The following is a 14,649-nucleotide window of genomic DNA, read 5'->3' as shown; positions in this document are numbered from 1 at the left end:
GCTGGAGAGCTGCTGCCAAAGGGATCACGTTTTATGGTGGAAAAGGGAGGAGTCTGCTCGTGGATAACAACAGAAATGGCTCTGCACAGATTAGATGCTCTTAACGAAGACTGTAAATCCCAAGTCTGGAAACCCACATAGTACAGGCAGGCATCTTAATAGAAACGAGGATTAGAAATTAGCTGAGGTCTTTAGTGATATTTTTAGAAGGTTGCTCCTGACAGGTTAGGCTGCTGAGAACCAGAGGAAAGTGCCGAACCCTGTGTTACTTGGGAGAGGATCACACAGTGCAGTGTGTGATTAGAGGCTGGCTAGCTTAGTGACAAAGGGGATAGGTGGGGTAGGGCTGATTCGGGAGGAATTAGCAAGGGAAATTGCTTGAGAAGCAGAATTTGATTAGGGGCAGCCAACGTGGGTTTGTGAAAGGAAAGCTATGTGTAACTAACTTGCTGGAGTCTGGGGGAGGCACCGTTCCCTGGCAGCCTGTGGAATGTTGATTTTATATAACTGAGCTGCAGAGGGAAGGCCTGGCCCTTTGCCACCAGAATGGGTGGATGGCAATCCCCTCCCTCCCTTGCATCTGCATGGACTCTCTGCCTCCTCTTTCCCCATCCATCCCATCCACTTCCTTTCTAGTTTTTATGGGAGGAGGCCTATTGCTTCTCCCCATATCCCACACTCTTCTCTTTGTCATTCCCTTGCTCTCCCTCCAGTCTGTGGGATTGCCTCTTGTCGGGGTGTTAAAAATCACTGTCCACCCCAGCACACCAGCCTGGTCTGCCTTAGGACCTGCATTGCATCCTAAAGGGGGGATAAATCTCCTCAGAAAAGGACATTCATGGCACAGCAGGGGAACAACTGTCCAACATCACTGCCAGCTACAGCATGGATGGGGAGCCAGGGATGTGCTTCCATCCTGTCTCCCAGGGAGGGTCTGTCCCCTTCCAGCACCTGGGTTATGGCAGCACAGCACAGAGATGCCCATGGCCAGGACAGCCAGGTCCATCCGCCTCCTCTCTGCCTTGTGTGCCCCAAACTCCTCCCAACACCATACAGAAGACACAGGTGAGTCTCCTGTCCCTGGTGTCCCCAGGGCCACCTCATTGCTTACAGTCCTCCTGCTTCTTGTTCCAGCTGCAGAGCCACTGCTGTGGCATTAACATTCGGGTGACTCCAGCTCTCATTTGCCTTTTCCAGGTCTCTGAACCCCAACCCCAATGTCCTGCTTTTTAGCTCATAATTTCGTACCAGGCTCTTAAAACTGGATTTTATTTTTATTGCAATGACCCTGTGATGCTGCCTGATCCCTCTGTGGAGGAGACATGACATCTCCATTACACAGCTCAGATAAGTGTCTTAAAGAGACCACACACAAAGGAACCTAATGGTACCTATTTTTATTAGGTTTATTACAGGAGGGGAAGGAAAGCAGTCCCATCTCCCCACAGGATACTCTGTTAACAGCAGCAGACAGAGAGGAGAGATCTGTGGAGGTGGATCAGTTTTCCAAGAATATTAGCTACTGCTGCTCTAAAATTAGAGTCTAGGGAGAGCAGACAGGTTGACATAATTGAAAGGGCTGTCTTATGGGATGACATAGTTAAACAAGTCCATGATCAGCTTTAGAGTGACAGCTCAGCGACTTCTTCTAATCCTCAAAGGAGCACTGAGTTGTGAGGCTGTGATTTAACTAGTCCTGGATCTTATCTTGTGATGATGTCAATATTATTAGAACCTGTTCCTAAAGAGATGCCTCCAAAATCACTGCACATGAACCGACTGGTGTTATAGGCACAACTCTGCTGCAGCTTCACCCTGCAGAGCCGTGCTTGATACAAACCCTCCCCTGCTGCCCTTCTTACGTACCTGATTCTGTCCCTGTGGGCTGGGCTACAGGGGCAGGTCCAGAAACAGGATTAAGAACCTCATTTCAGGATGGAGCTGAAAAATGTCCTTCAGCCGCCCATTTTATTCAACGTAATTTAATAGCAAACACAAACTAACAAAGTTAGAGGTGAAATATAATAGCAGGAACCCCATAAAAAGTAACCTAATCTGTAAGATAAATAGACAACACTTTAGCCTGGGGAGATAGCAAATAAAAGAGAAATATGAGCAGAGCCATTCTCAATTCATAACTAACTTTAAAGAGAAATAATGAAGATGAGTTCTCCAACTTTTAATGCCCTAAGATTCTACTCCACAAAAAAAAAATAAAAGCATTTTTAATGTTTTCCTCACACATTGTATGTCCCCAGCCAAATGTCCTGGATCACTCCACACAAGGAAGCATCCATCAGAAAGGGAAATGATGTGGAGAAACCTTAGTGCAATTCCTGATGGAGCAGGAGACACCAGGGATGGAACTTTTCTTGCTGGTGGAGCCTCCTGGTTGCCTTTGGTGGCCACCTGCCACTGCCTTGTTTTGGGTGCACAACTCAGAGCACCCACTGCCTTCATGGTGGCATTAGTCTGACGTTTATTATTTTAAAGGGTTTTAGTCTTTTTTTTTGTCAGTGCCGACTTTAACTTCAAAGGCTGGGATTTTCCAAGCTGCCTACTGCATTTAGGCACCTAAATCCCATTGAGTTTCAAGTGTGTATCAGCCCTTAGGCTCCTAGGAAAATCCTTGCTAAGTGCCTAAGGGCTCATCGGCAGCCCCCGATTTACACAGATGCCATTGCACCAGCAGGAGCTCACTTCTTCTGTGGAACAGTCTCTTTTTAAAAACCTCCTCCTAAATTACAAAATGAACTGGGAAGGACCACCTCTGATGGCTAATTTTTGGTGATATATGCCTGTAAAGAATGTTATATCATCTCCTTGGGTTATACCAAAAATAACCCCCTTGGCTTTGTTGGCTGAACTTCAGAGACAAAATGCTCCTAGTTCCAGCTCTTGGTCCTCTGGGAAAAATCTCATATTTGTTGTTTTAGAGGTAAACCCCACCATATCTACCAGTGACTCTGACACCCACCATGTCTCCAACTCCCTTTTAGAGCATCCAGGAAGGATCTGTATGGGAGAAACAAAAAATCAGCAGAATTAATCCATTTGCTTTGCTGTTTGGGAATGCCCCAACCCAAAAGGAAAGGGCACAGAGAGCAGCCAAGCTGGCAGTGGGATGGGTACAGAGAGAACCCCTGGAAAGGCTGTCTCAAAGGATGGCAATCATTGCAACAGCCTTTCTAGTAGTAGAGGGGAAATAAATCCCATATCAGGTGATTTCTGGTCACTGATCAAACTCTAATGTCTTACTTAGCAGAAAAAGGTTCGGGATCTCCATGGCAGATTTCCTGGAATAACAATTGTCTTCTTGTTGAGTCCATGCTGCAAACAGCATGACAGAACCCAGTCCAGCACTACTGAGCCCCAAATTTCCTTGGCACTACCATGATGCCATCAATTAGCAAGGGAAGTTAGACCCCAAATACTCCTTATTCATTTCATTGCTGGTTCTGAATTAAAGAGTTTCACTAAAAACCAAGACTCTATTATTTAAGTATTTCAGTTGGTGATTATTTAGTAACAGCGCCGTACCTCATCATTGTCTTTAATATTCTTATTTTTATCTAGACAAATGAACCCGTCTTTCTTCCTATTTTGTAGCACCAAGAACAAAACCTGAACTCTCATAAGTGGGGTTTGGTTTATGCTGTCAGCACAGGAGGAGACCAAACCCATTTTTGGTACAGATGAGTGGGTCTTCTGCAGGTCAGCAGGAGAGGATGGGCAGGGGTTCCTGGCAGAGCTTGGGAGCCAAGAGGAGAAGGACAGATCCAGGGAGGATTAGCAGGACAGGGGAGAAGGACCCCTTAGGTGATGAATCCCTTAGTGGGCAGACAGCCCTTAAGAAATCATCTCCAGAGGTGATGACTGGTTTGGGTCACACCCACTCTGCAGACAGTGCTGGGACTAGGGGATAGCAAAAGAATTTTGGCTGTTCTGCTTGTTTTCCCCCTCCTATCCATCCCCAGCACCCATTTACTGGTGGCCTTTGTGCAGCCACCTCGGGCTTTACCAGCAGCCCTGGAGGTGGCAGAGCTCCCGCAGGGTGATGCTCCCGTTGGGAAGATGTCCATCCCACGAGGACAGGGAGGTGTGACACTCGGAGCCGTGTGCCACGAGGTGGCACCATGTCCCTGCTAACCCGCACGGCAGGGTCACCTCTGCGGCCACGCAGCTGCTGCAGGACCCTGCTCACCTGGCAGGCTGAAACCCTCCCGCTGAGATTTGGGGGGGTTTAATAACTGGGCAGCCCTCCCTTCTGTAAGAGCCTTTTGAGGAAGGAGGTGGCACCCTCTCCCATGGAGCAGGGGTGAGACCACTCACCTGTGAGAGCCTCTTGAGGAATTTGGTCACCTGGCAGTGCAGGCAGAGGTTTGCAGAGTTGTGGTGCCATCTCCCCTGGCTACAGCTCTCCTCAGGGGGGTCCTGGGCTCCTGTCCCTGCTGGGGGGGTAGTTTATTGGCACTGGGAGAGATGTCAGTGTCACAATGCTGGTTGTGCCCGGATGGTGTGTCTGAGCTGGTGGTGTGCCCTGGCTGTGCCCACACTCCCCAGGGACCTGCAGGCAGGAGAGCTCGTTTCTCACACAGAGCTTGGTCATCAAACCATACAATTCTTTGGGCTGGCCAAGACCTTTAAGCTCATCAGGCCCAACCATTAACCCAGCACTAAACCATCCATGTTCCTAAATCAGTGAAAAAGGGAAAGATGTGCACCAGTATCTTTTCCTTGAAATACCAAATATTTGGTATTATTTTGACATGCTAGAAGGGATTCAGGTGAGCCTATATCCCTGAGGAACTTTAAACTCCAAGCCTTGACATATTCATATTACCTCCATCTTAGAAGCACCAGTGCAGCCCCAAAACCAAGGAGCTTGTCCAGCCCCTGGTTAGTGCCTTGATTGGTCTCCTGAGCTCCCAAATGCTGTTTCCTCAGTCTAACCCAGTTCTTGGGGTCTTTCAGCAAAGTTCTGCAGCTTAGTGCCCTGTTCTTCTCAGGAGGTTCATCCCCAGGATCTGTCTGTCCCCACCACACTGCCCTGAGCTCTGCTGACACAAACCTGGTGCTGGCATCCGTGGCACTGACTGCTCAGGTGCTCCATGGAAAACAAGGTGACTGCTGCACCCAAGTCTGCTTTAGTGAAGGAAACACAAGTGCAAGCCATAGGGATATATTAAATGAAAATTCCCCAATGGATGAGGGGTTTTTCATGTGCTGAGGAAGCTCCACCAGCCCTTTTTGCTCTTGCTTTAGAGCATGGAGCGACCAGCCAAAAAAACCTGTGCTTCTGTCAGCAGAGGAAGCAGAGGGAGCAGCTCAAAGGGAGCTCTCCTGCCTGGGTTTGCTGTCCCTGGTAGTGTGCTCAGAACAGTAATAGAGTGCCTGGAAATACCTACATTATTCCTGACACAATGCTTTCTGGCTGAACAATACATTGCCAATTCAATTTATTCAAACAAGTTCCTGGGGAAGACAGCAAAGCAAATCCAGGTGGCAATTACCGAATTCAGACTCTGCCCTGAACTCGGGGAAACAAAGGGGCAAGATATGAGAGAAATAGCAAGTTCTGCTGGAAATCCCACAACTGCAGAATCCTAAGAGCTTTTAATCACGTGCCTGCTGGTATTCAGCTGAAAAACCCCTGTGTCACTGGGCAAGGAGACAGAGCAGCATTGCAATTGCTCTGCTGTAGCACTTAGCACTTTGGAATATCTTTGCTATGAAAATTAAACGCTGGTTTGTTTCCTTTTGAAAGCACAGCAGCACTGGGGCTCCACGGCCTGGTGCAGTGACAGGGAATTGAAGAATGAGAGCATCCAGGAGCTCCCAGGACTGACAGTGCTGCCAGGCAGGGTGGAGGCTCCTGGAGCTCAGATGAACTGTTAAACCAGCTCAGAGCTTGGTCAAACAACTTCGGCCCTGTGCTGAGCCTCATCACATCCCAGTGCCCCTTTCCCAGAACATCAGCAGGGACACGAGCCCACAGCCCAGGGCTGGTCCCAGTGCAGGATGCAGCTCCAAGAACAGCCTCCTGGATGGCTAGGAGAGAAAAACCTGCCAGGAACCTCCACTGTGGCTCTGGGTGCGCAGGAAGGAAACTTCTGTTGCAGACACACAGCTATGGAAAATTTCCTCTTACCAGACCCTGCAGACCACAACCTCAGCTCCCCATACCCCGTTCACAACGAGGGGCTGAGCCCCTGGGATCATGCTTCATCTCCCATGCTGTTCCATCCCTCACAGCCAGCTCCTGGGCAGCTGTGGCCACTCTCCCAGGACAGCAGTTACACCAGGGATGAATTTGACCCCAGATGTAGAATTAGGTTAAGCCAAAAGGTGGCAGCATCTTATTCAGTATCGATTTTGCATGAATATTTCTTCTATTAGCCATTTTTCTTTCTAATCATAGAATGTAAGTTTGTAAATTACAGAGGTGGGGAGTAAATGTATTGCAACCTCTGGCAAATTGATATTTTTGCAGCAGCAGTAAACTTTTTCTGATGACAGATAATTGAAGGGAGCAAGCATCAGATAAAATTCATAAAGATTTGGACCTACTGGAACAAGACAAATGATGTCTACTGTTCAGAGTTATAAAGTAATTACCCTGGGCTCCAACATAATAAATAAAGACGCAGTAAATGGAGTTTAGCTGACCAGGTGCTTTGGAGGTAGCACTGTGGCAGCAGGGGGGGTGGAGAGGTGACAACTCCCTCAGCACAGGGGAGTGCCTCAGGTTGGTGTCTCCCCCAGAAATGCCCTTTCTCAGGGGAAGAAGGAAGGAGTTGCCTCCCATGGCTGCAGCAGAGCCCTGCGTCCCCAACCCCAGATGCTGGGTGCACAGGGAGCCATCATCACCCACAACCCGTCTGCATTTCCAAAGGCAAAGGAGCCTTTGGATACCTGGGTTCATCCACACCTCTCAGGAGAAGCCTGGTGCAGGTTCTCCAGCAAACCCACAGCCTCCTGTTCTCCCACTCCAGCCAGCAGAATTGGTCTCTTCCCTCAGCACCCAAGAGGGCAGCTGGCAGCTAAAAAGAGGAGGGTGACCTTCTCCCTGAGGTGGTCACTGCCCTTTACCCAGGGGAAACTGAGGCTGGGGTGATGGGCATTGCAGCCAGGGCTTGGTGTCCTTCCCAGCAGCAGCAGCACACCTCGGAGGGACATCACAGAGAGATTGCAACACCCAAAACCAGAAGATACTGGTCCTTCCCCAGCTGCAACTCCATTTCCACCGGCTGGGAAAGGCCAGGAGATCTTTCTCTTAGAATGAGGAACCACCTTGTCTTCCCTTTTGTAGCCCTGCCTCAATCAGCCCTGCGATGTACCCTTCACCTGGCAGGGTACCTGCATTGCATGCAGCACCTCGCTGTGCTGGGCACATCCAGACCTCACACACAACAACAACAAAAAAGGTGGCAGTGCCATATCCTCCTCATTTTTTTTCAAAGCAGGGTGTCAGTGCAAACCTCCCTGGTGAAATAAATGCATCACTAAAACGTTTTTCACTCAGGCAGCATCAGTGGCTGCTTGGCAGCACATGCCAAGTGCCCCGATGGTCAGGAAGAAAACATGCTCAAGCACACGCCGAGCTGGGAGGTCCCAGCCCTGCCCTTCCTCAGGGCTCCTCAAACATCATCTCTGAGCAGCTGCTGGGGAACCACAAGCCAACACCGGGCCTTGGTTCTGCTCCACCACCAGCTCTCTACTGCCAGTGTGCCTCTGCCCCTCTGAAGAAGTTGCTTAGAAATTCAGCAGCAATTATGCAAGCTTTAGTATTAAAAAATGCACGTGGAACTGAAAGCAAATATGAAGCTGCTGCTGCTGCTGTAACGCTAGCTTTAAGCTGTCTACAGTCCCTAGAAATTCTCAGTGGGATGTTTGAGAAGGATGTATATGTGTTGACAACATTAAATGATCCATGGCTCAAGGACAGAATTGAAACCATACATCTACTTCATCCAGGCACTGATCACTGGGAGAGTGTTTTTCTTAAACTAAGCAGGGCAGGCCAGGCACCCCGTCCTCCCCAGAAGGGCAGGGGTGGCTCGGGGGACAGAAGGTTCCTTCCACGCCCCGGTGTGGAACACAGCTCCAGTGAAAAGGGACAGACACATGGACGCCATCAGCAGGAGAAACGTTCTTGTGGCTGCACCATCTTGGAGGGAAATTGAGCATGTCACCTCGGTGCATCGCCCTCTTCTCATCACCTCCCAGAGAGGCAGCGCCGCTCGCACGCAGCCATGCAACATCTGGCGAGAGGATGAGGAGGGGCAGGATCTGCTGGATTCACCGGGCTGAGGATCTGCCTGCTCTGCAGCACCAGCCCCAGAGCACAGCCCGGGATGCCCCTGTGCCCCCCTGGCACTGCAGCAAGAGGAGAGCCCCCAGCAGCGAGTGCTGAAAGCTCTCCAAAGCTGCAGCCTTGTCTAGGCATGAAATTCTCAAGGACAAGGAAAAACTGGCAGACAACAGGGAGGATTAGGTGGTTCCCCAAGGAACGCAAGAAACGCTGCAAGATTGTGTTGTTGCCCATTTCAGTGGGGTGATTAGGCAGTATTTGATGCTGGGAGGATGATTTCTATTAGGCAATTTTGCGAGCCTTAGCCCAGCTATTAACAGGAGGTGGTGGGAAGCTGTGTTTGCCTGGGTGCAACAAAACCAGGCTCCTCCAGACTGCAGTGCCCAAAATCCAGCCTGCCCTGGCCAGCACCCTGCCCCAGTGAAGCACCTTCTTTACTCTCCCTCATAAAGCTGGTTGCTTTCTGGTTCTTGCTGCTTGAGGAAAACCTCCCTCCCTGGCTCTCCTGCTGCTCCAACCCCATCTCCGTGGTCCCTGGCTCAGGGACTGGTTTCCATCATTTCAACTATTACCAAACTAAAGGGTATTTCTTTGCTCCCTCGTTTATGCAGAATGTTTATTTAATAGGCTGGCCAGCTTCAATTAGGTCTGTGATTACTCACAGATGACAGCTCCAGCATAACAATGTTTACTCTCAAACTCCATCTCCAAGTATAACCTGTGATATATTTAAGGAGAAGGTATAAAACCATTAATGTTGAAATAGCTTTACCTATGGGAGTGAAGTTTCTCTAACAGCTGGCAACTGGGTAAAAATGTGCTGGGATTATCAGCCCCCTTCACACAGATGTTTGGTTACCCTGCTGAAAACCTCATGTGGCTGAGTTGTCCAGATGTCTTTGCCTTGTTGTTGACATGTGCAACTCCTTGCTACAGGATCTGTATTGTCTAATATAAAGTTTAATAGTTTTAAGTGCATTTTCATTTGTTCACGTAGCATCAGGGCTGGTGGGTGGAAGAGAAATGCAGCATCTTTGGGTCAGATGTGCCCCTAAGATGCTTGGGGTGTACTGGCAAGAAGGTGTGTCACAAAAGGAATATCCAAACCATCTCAACGTGGTTTTACTTCTCAGGAAATGCCAGTGAGGGTTCCTGGTCTCCATGGCTCTGGAAATTGCATTTTTAGAGCCCAGAGTCTGTCTTTGTAAGAGGCCCAGCCTGGCTGTCCCTACAAGTTTGGTACCCAAACCTTTAGCTGGGTGAGAGTTACAGTGCTCAGGAGTGGGGAGAGGGGGCTCTGGGGTGGCCCAGAGGCAGAGGATGGATGTCCCTCATCCCAGCACCCCCTGTCCCTCCAGGGAGGCTGGGCTGGCTGTGCCAAGCAGTCCCAAGGAGAGTCCTGCCTCTCCTGTAGTATCCTGTAGCAGAAACAGCTTCCATGCATCCCCGTGGGTTAATCAGCTGCTTGGAGACTAATTAGTGCCAAATGCTCTTATCAAGAAGACACAGCTGGGTGCAAATCCAGGCACAGCAATGGCTGGGATGTCCACACCCTGCCCAGGACACAGCCTGGTCCTTCCCTGAGCCCTCCAGACCGACGGCGATGACCCCAGTCTGGCCGTCACCCTGGAGAGGGAATTGTCAGCAGAGGTTTAGGAGGGATAGGAAATTTCCTGGCTTTAATTCACTGAACTCTTTTGTTTCAAGCACATTTAATATCTTAGAAATTACGAGTCACAGGGACCTGGGTGAGCCGAAGGAGAAGGCGTGATCTGTGAGGCCAATTAAGAGGCCGATGGCACATAGTGAAACGGGAGCCCCTCGGGGGAGGCCAAGGTTACATAAATAAGTGTGTGAAGGAGCTGCACTGAATCTGCAGACACTCAGCCACTAGTGATGCCCCTTTGAATCTGGGAAAATTAAATATAAATAATAAATGTTTAACCACACAGCAAATAAATACAATGAGGCACCTTTAAAAATTATACTAATAAACAGCAAGATGTTGTCCTTCTGCCCAGGGTGGCTGAGCATCTTCTGCATATCAGAGACAAAGAGCACAAAAGAGGGGGTTGTGTTTGGGGGATTGTCTTCACCCCCAGTCTGCCATCCCTGGGTGGAACCGCAGGACGGTGAGGAATAAAACACCCAGCAAAACTGGAAATAAAATAGTGCCAAGCTCAGAATGTCAGGGCCTCCAGACCACAAGCAGCTCACCTCTGCCTGTGTGATCCTAATAGGCTTTTTCTGGGCACCTGGGAACAGGATTAGGGCTTGGTTCTCAGAGGAGAAGCCCAGAGGCTCCTCGTGATGTTACAAATGTTCACCGTGAGCTGCGAGGTCCCCAGAATTGCTCTGTGTCAGTACTCACTTTACAATAAGAGCTCTGCTTCTTGGCTTCCCTGTTTTTACTGCTTTCTTGGAAGAAGGGGAAAAATGAAATGGAGATATAAAAAATAAAGGGGTCATTTATAGTTAAGCACATTAGGATGGGAGCGAGAGAATAAAGCGGTGAGAATGGCTCAGCCAAAGCCTACAGGGACTTGTTCTCTGGTACTGGCACGGTCTTTACTAGGTCGCTTGAACCTTTTGCACTCTGCTGCAGAGCTCAGACCTGGGCTATATATCAGCACACTTGCTGTGGTGTGCAGTGGAAAAGCCTGTAACTGTCCTCAAAGCTGCTTGAGCCAGGAGTTACAGTTCATGGGTGACTTTTATGGGTGGCCAAAGCAACCAGCCCAAACCTGGGGGTGCTGGGGGGTGCAGCAGAGGATGTGGGTTAAGTGTGGATCCATTCCCTCTCCTGTGATGTAATTTCATTTCTCCCCAAATTCTGCAGGGAAGGAGCAGAGCGAAAGACCTTCATTTCTGTGATTATACATTCCTGGGCAGTTAATTATAGCCTTTGTCTACTTAAACACTTGCACAATAAACCCACAGAGAGCTGCCATCCCACTCTACTTCGTTACCAATTTCTTTTCTTCCCAGCCCCTGAGATTTGCTTTCCCATTTAGCAGAGGTCACTGGAGCCAGACTCTCCGTGGGGCTACCCTGGCTGTCACCAGGGAGCTTGTGCCAGAGCAAAATGTGTCCCTCAAGTCAGATTGATTCAGTGGAGGCTGACGCTGGTATTTGGGTTTCTTTAGACCCACGGTCTCTGATCACATCTGGTTTTGATGAGCCCCCATGTCTGTACTGAGCCCCACATCTCAGCAGTCTCTATCTGCTTCAGATTTCCACTCAGGAGTGACTGTTCCTGCTCATGGTAAAATCCAGGTCCTGGATATGCCACCCCATCTAGGAAGCACCTGATTCCAGTGACAAATGTAGCACCCAGAGCTCAGTGCTGCTTTTGACACACGAGCACAGACATAAATATTCTCCAGCCTTTACATCCTTTCTCCATTTTAACTCATGGCTTCATTAGACTAATTTGTTTCCAGGTTGGAGGATGAATAATGAGCCTCAGCCTGTGGATGCATAATTAAATTTTGATAGTGAATGTTTTTATCTAACCTTGTTTTCATTATTATCCTCAGTACTTGAATTACAAGTTAGAGATTTAGGGCTGCAGGTTTGCCTTCACATTAAGCCTGTACACCTCTGTGAGGTGTGACAGTGGTCTGCCACCTCCCAGGACAATGTCCAGCGGTGACACCGTGGGTGTCATTTCACTCAGGTCTAATCATCAGGGATGTTCAGGAACAGAGAAACAGTTAATGACAAATTGGTTTTTCCCCTACCACAGTCAGTACAGCACAGAGTCCCTGGTCCATGTGGGGTCTGTACACTGCTCCACAGCTGGGTGGCACACCTCAATGGCAAGGGTCACCTGGAGCATCCTGGTGGGACACCTTGGTGGGACCCACAGTCCTGCTGTATTTCCTAACGTGTCCAAACTCCATCTATTTTTTTGGTGTGTAGTTAGGTTTGTTTCCACAGCCACATGTCTGCAGATTCCCCTGACTGTCCCCGTCCCCCTGTGCCTTGCTAGTGCCTCCTCAGCATTACTTGTCCTTTAAGGTCCCTGTGCCCTGGCTCTCTGCTCACGGATGATTTTCTCCCCATTGTTCCTTTCAGCACTGCAGTTTCCATCGGGCTCTTCCACTGATCTTTGTGGCCTCTCCCTGCTCCTACCATTGTCAAGAGGGTTTTCCATAATTCCCTGGCTGCTGGGCTGGTACCTAAAGGATGCCCTCTGGGCTGAGGTGGCGAACAGAGCACATCTCAAAGCCTTGCTCCTGCTCCGGATGGGAGCCCGAGCAGGTACTTAGTACAAATGTTAATGGCGTCATTGTTTATATTGTAGGATTGGAAAGGGTCTCCTGGGTCATCTGGGGCATTGCCCTTCAGTAACTCAGTCCCTATTCAAGCTATCCCAAGGGTATTTTTAGTCGATTCATGAATCCTTTTAGGAATTCGGCCCAACGACCTCCGTCAGCAAACGATTCTTTTGGCTAATTGACTTCACTTTCTGCATGCCCTGTTTTAATACTGCCTTTAAAGTTTGAGGCTTTTTCTTCCTCTCTCAGTGTCATCCACTGCTCAATTTCAGCAGCTCTTTTTTCCTGTCCCTACATCTTTATCTGCATTACAGTTGATTCCACAGCACTCGCTGGTGAAGCCCCCGTGCTGATGGAGCCCTACACCAACAGAGCCCCTTTGCCTGCAGGGCTGAGCCCCTCCCTGCATGGTGAGATGGTCTCCACCAGGAGATGTTGGACACAGGCTAGACAAGGTGACAACGGTGGGAGAGGACACAAAGGTCACTTTTAGCCATATAAACCTCCAGCAGCAGAGCTGGGAACAGTGCTGAGGAGAAGCTCTCAGCTCCCATCATGCTGGCTCCAGGGGAGCTGCTGCTGCTTGAAGGGTCCTCATTTTCCTTGATGTCTTCAATAGCTCATATCAAAATAACAGCAGAGAGTGAAGGAAAATTGAGAAAGAGCAAGAGAATTAAACAGACAAACTTTTCTTGGGCGTTTTTATTCTACTTTAATCCGCTGTTGTGCATCATGTCATCACGGCATTGTTATTTGCAACAGAGCCAATTTTGAGCATGTAGTGGGGAGATTTTTGGGAGACAAGGCTGAGGGAAAGACAAGGGGCTGCTACCAACACACATCTCCCAGCTGAAGCACTCCTCCTCACTGCTCAGGATCCCTTTCCCTGCAGACCTGCCTGCTGGATTGAGGGTTTGGTCCCTACTCAGCTCCATCAGAATGAGCTGAAGTTAAACACAAAGCTTTTGCTAATCTGACTTGATCCTTTCAGTGTGGGTCAGGGAGCATCCCCAGCAGCTCACACAGGGGTGTAACCTGCAACAGGGTAGTGACACTTCTACTGGCACTGGCCCCTCCATGACCTGATTTTGCCCATTTTCCTCTCCATCTTCTCTAGTTTGGGTGAAATCCTGTGATGCACAGCTCTGATGCAGCTGTGAATTTAGCAAAGGGTTTACTCTGGGAATGGCTTTGCACATGCAACTTTCCTGAAGGAAAAGACATGGAAGGAGAGAGCCTGGAGCAGAGAACCTGAGCTGAGTGGGCAGACTGGAGCTTGAGTGACCTACATGAATCCTTGGCATCAGCCAGGCCGTGTTTCTTTTAAATAAATTATGCAATAGTGCAAACTTCAGAAGACTTTTTTTTTTTCCCCAGGAAAACTACATTTTAGAAAATAACTGTAAACCCAAGATGGTCAGATTTGATGAAGTCAGCAAAGCTGTAGCCAGGATGAAGATCATACTCTCCAATCAGTCTCCAATTCCTCATCAGAGCCAGTTGGTAAATATTTGCTTCTTCTAGTGATCAGCTGAAAGGTTCCTTTATTCCTACAATACTATTATCTTTGCAAATTACTTTTATTATAGTGAAAAGCAAAAACCTAAATCCTGACTGTTTTTAATTGAAAACAAAGGTGAAAAAAAGGAAAAGGCTTTTATCATCATGAAAGTGTGGACTGTAGTTTAAATAAGTGCTTTCTGATTTTCTTCCAAATAGACTGATACTTTAAAAACTCTGTGAAGAGAGTATTTTTGTATAACTATGTCTGTCCTCTGCTTGCAGAATTGATCAAACCAAGTGGATTCACAGGGCAGAGGTGAGCAGATCTTAAAATTCCTCCTACTCCAGCAGAAGCCAAAGATTTTGTTGTTCCCTGTGATACAGTCATTATTTGGGGTGTTTGCATGGGACTAGGCACCCCAAGGCAGCTCAGGGGGTGCATGGGTAAATCTGAGGGGGAAAACAAACCAGGATTAACGTGGTGCAGCAGCAGGACAGAGCTCTGAGGGGTCCTGGGACCTCCATCCTTGGGGAGTGCAGTTCACCTCT

This window comes from Passer montanus, unplaced genomic scaffold (genome assembly GCF_014805655.1).
Source record: "Passer montanus isolate IOZ18808 unplaced genomic scaffold, ASM1480565v1 scaffold8, whole genome shotgun sequence".
NCBI lineage: Eukaryota > Metazoa > Chordata > Aves > Passeriformes > Passeridae > Passer > Passer montanus.
The sequence above is the reverse complement of the archived record's forward strand: the minus strand, read 5'-3'. Positions refer to the sequence as shown.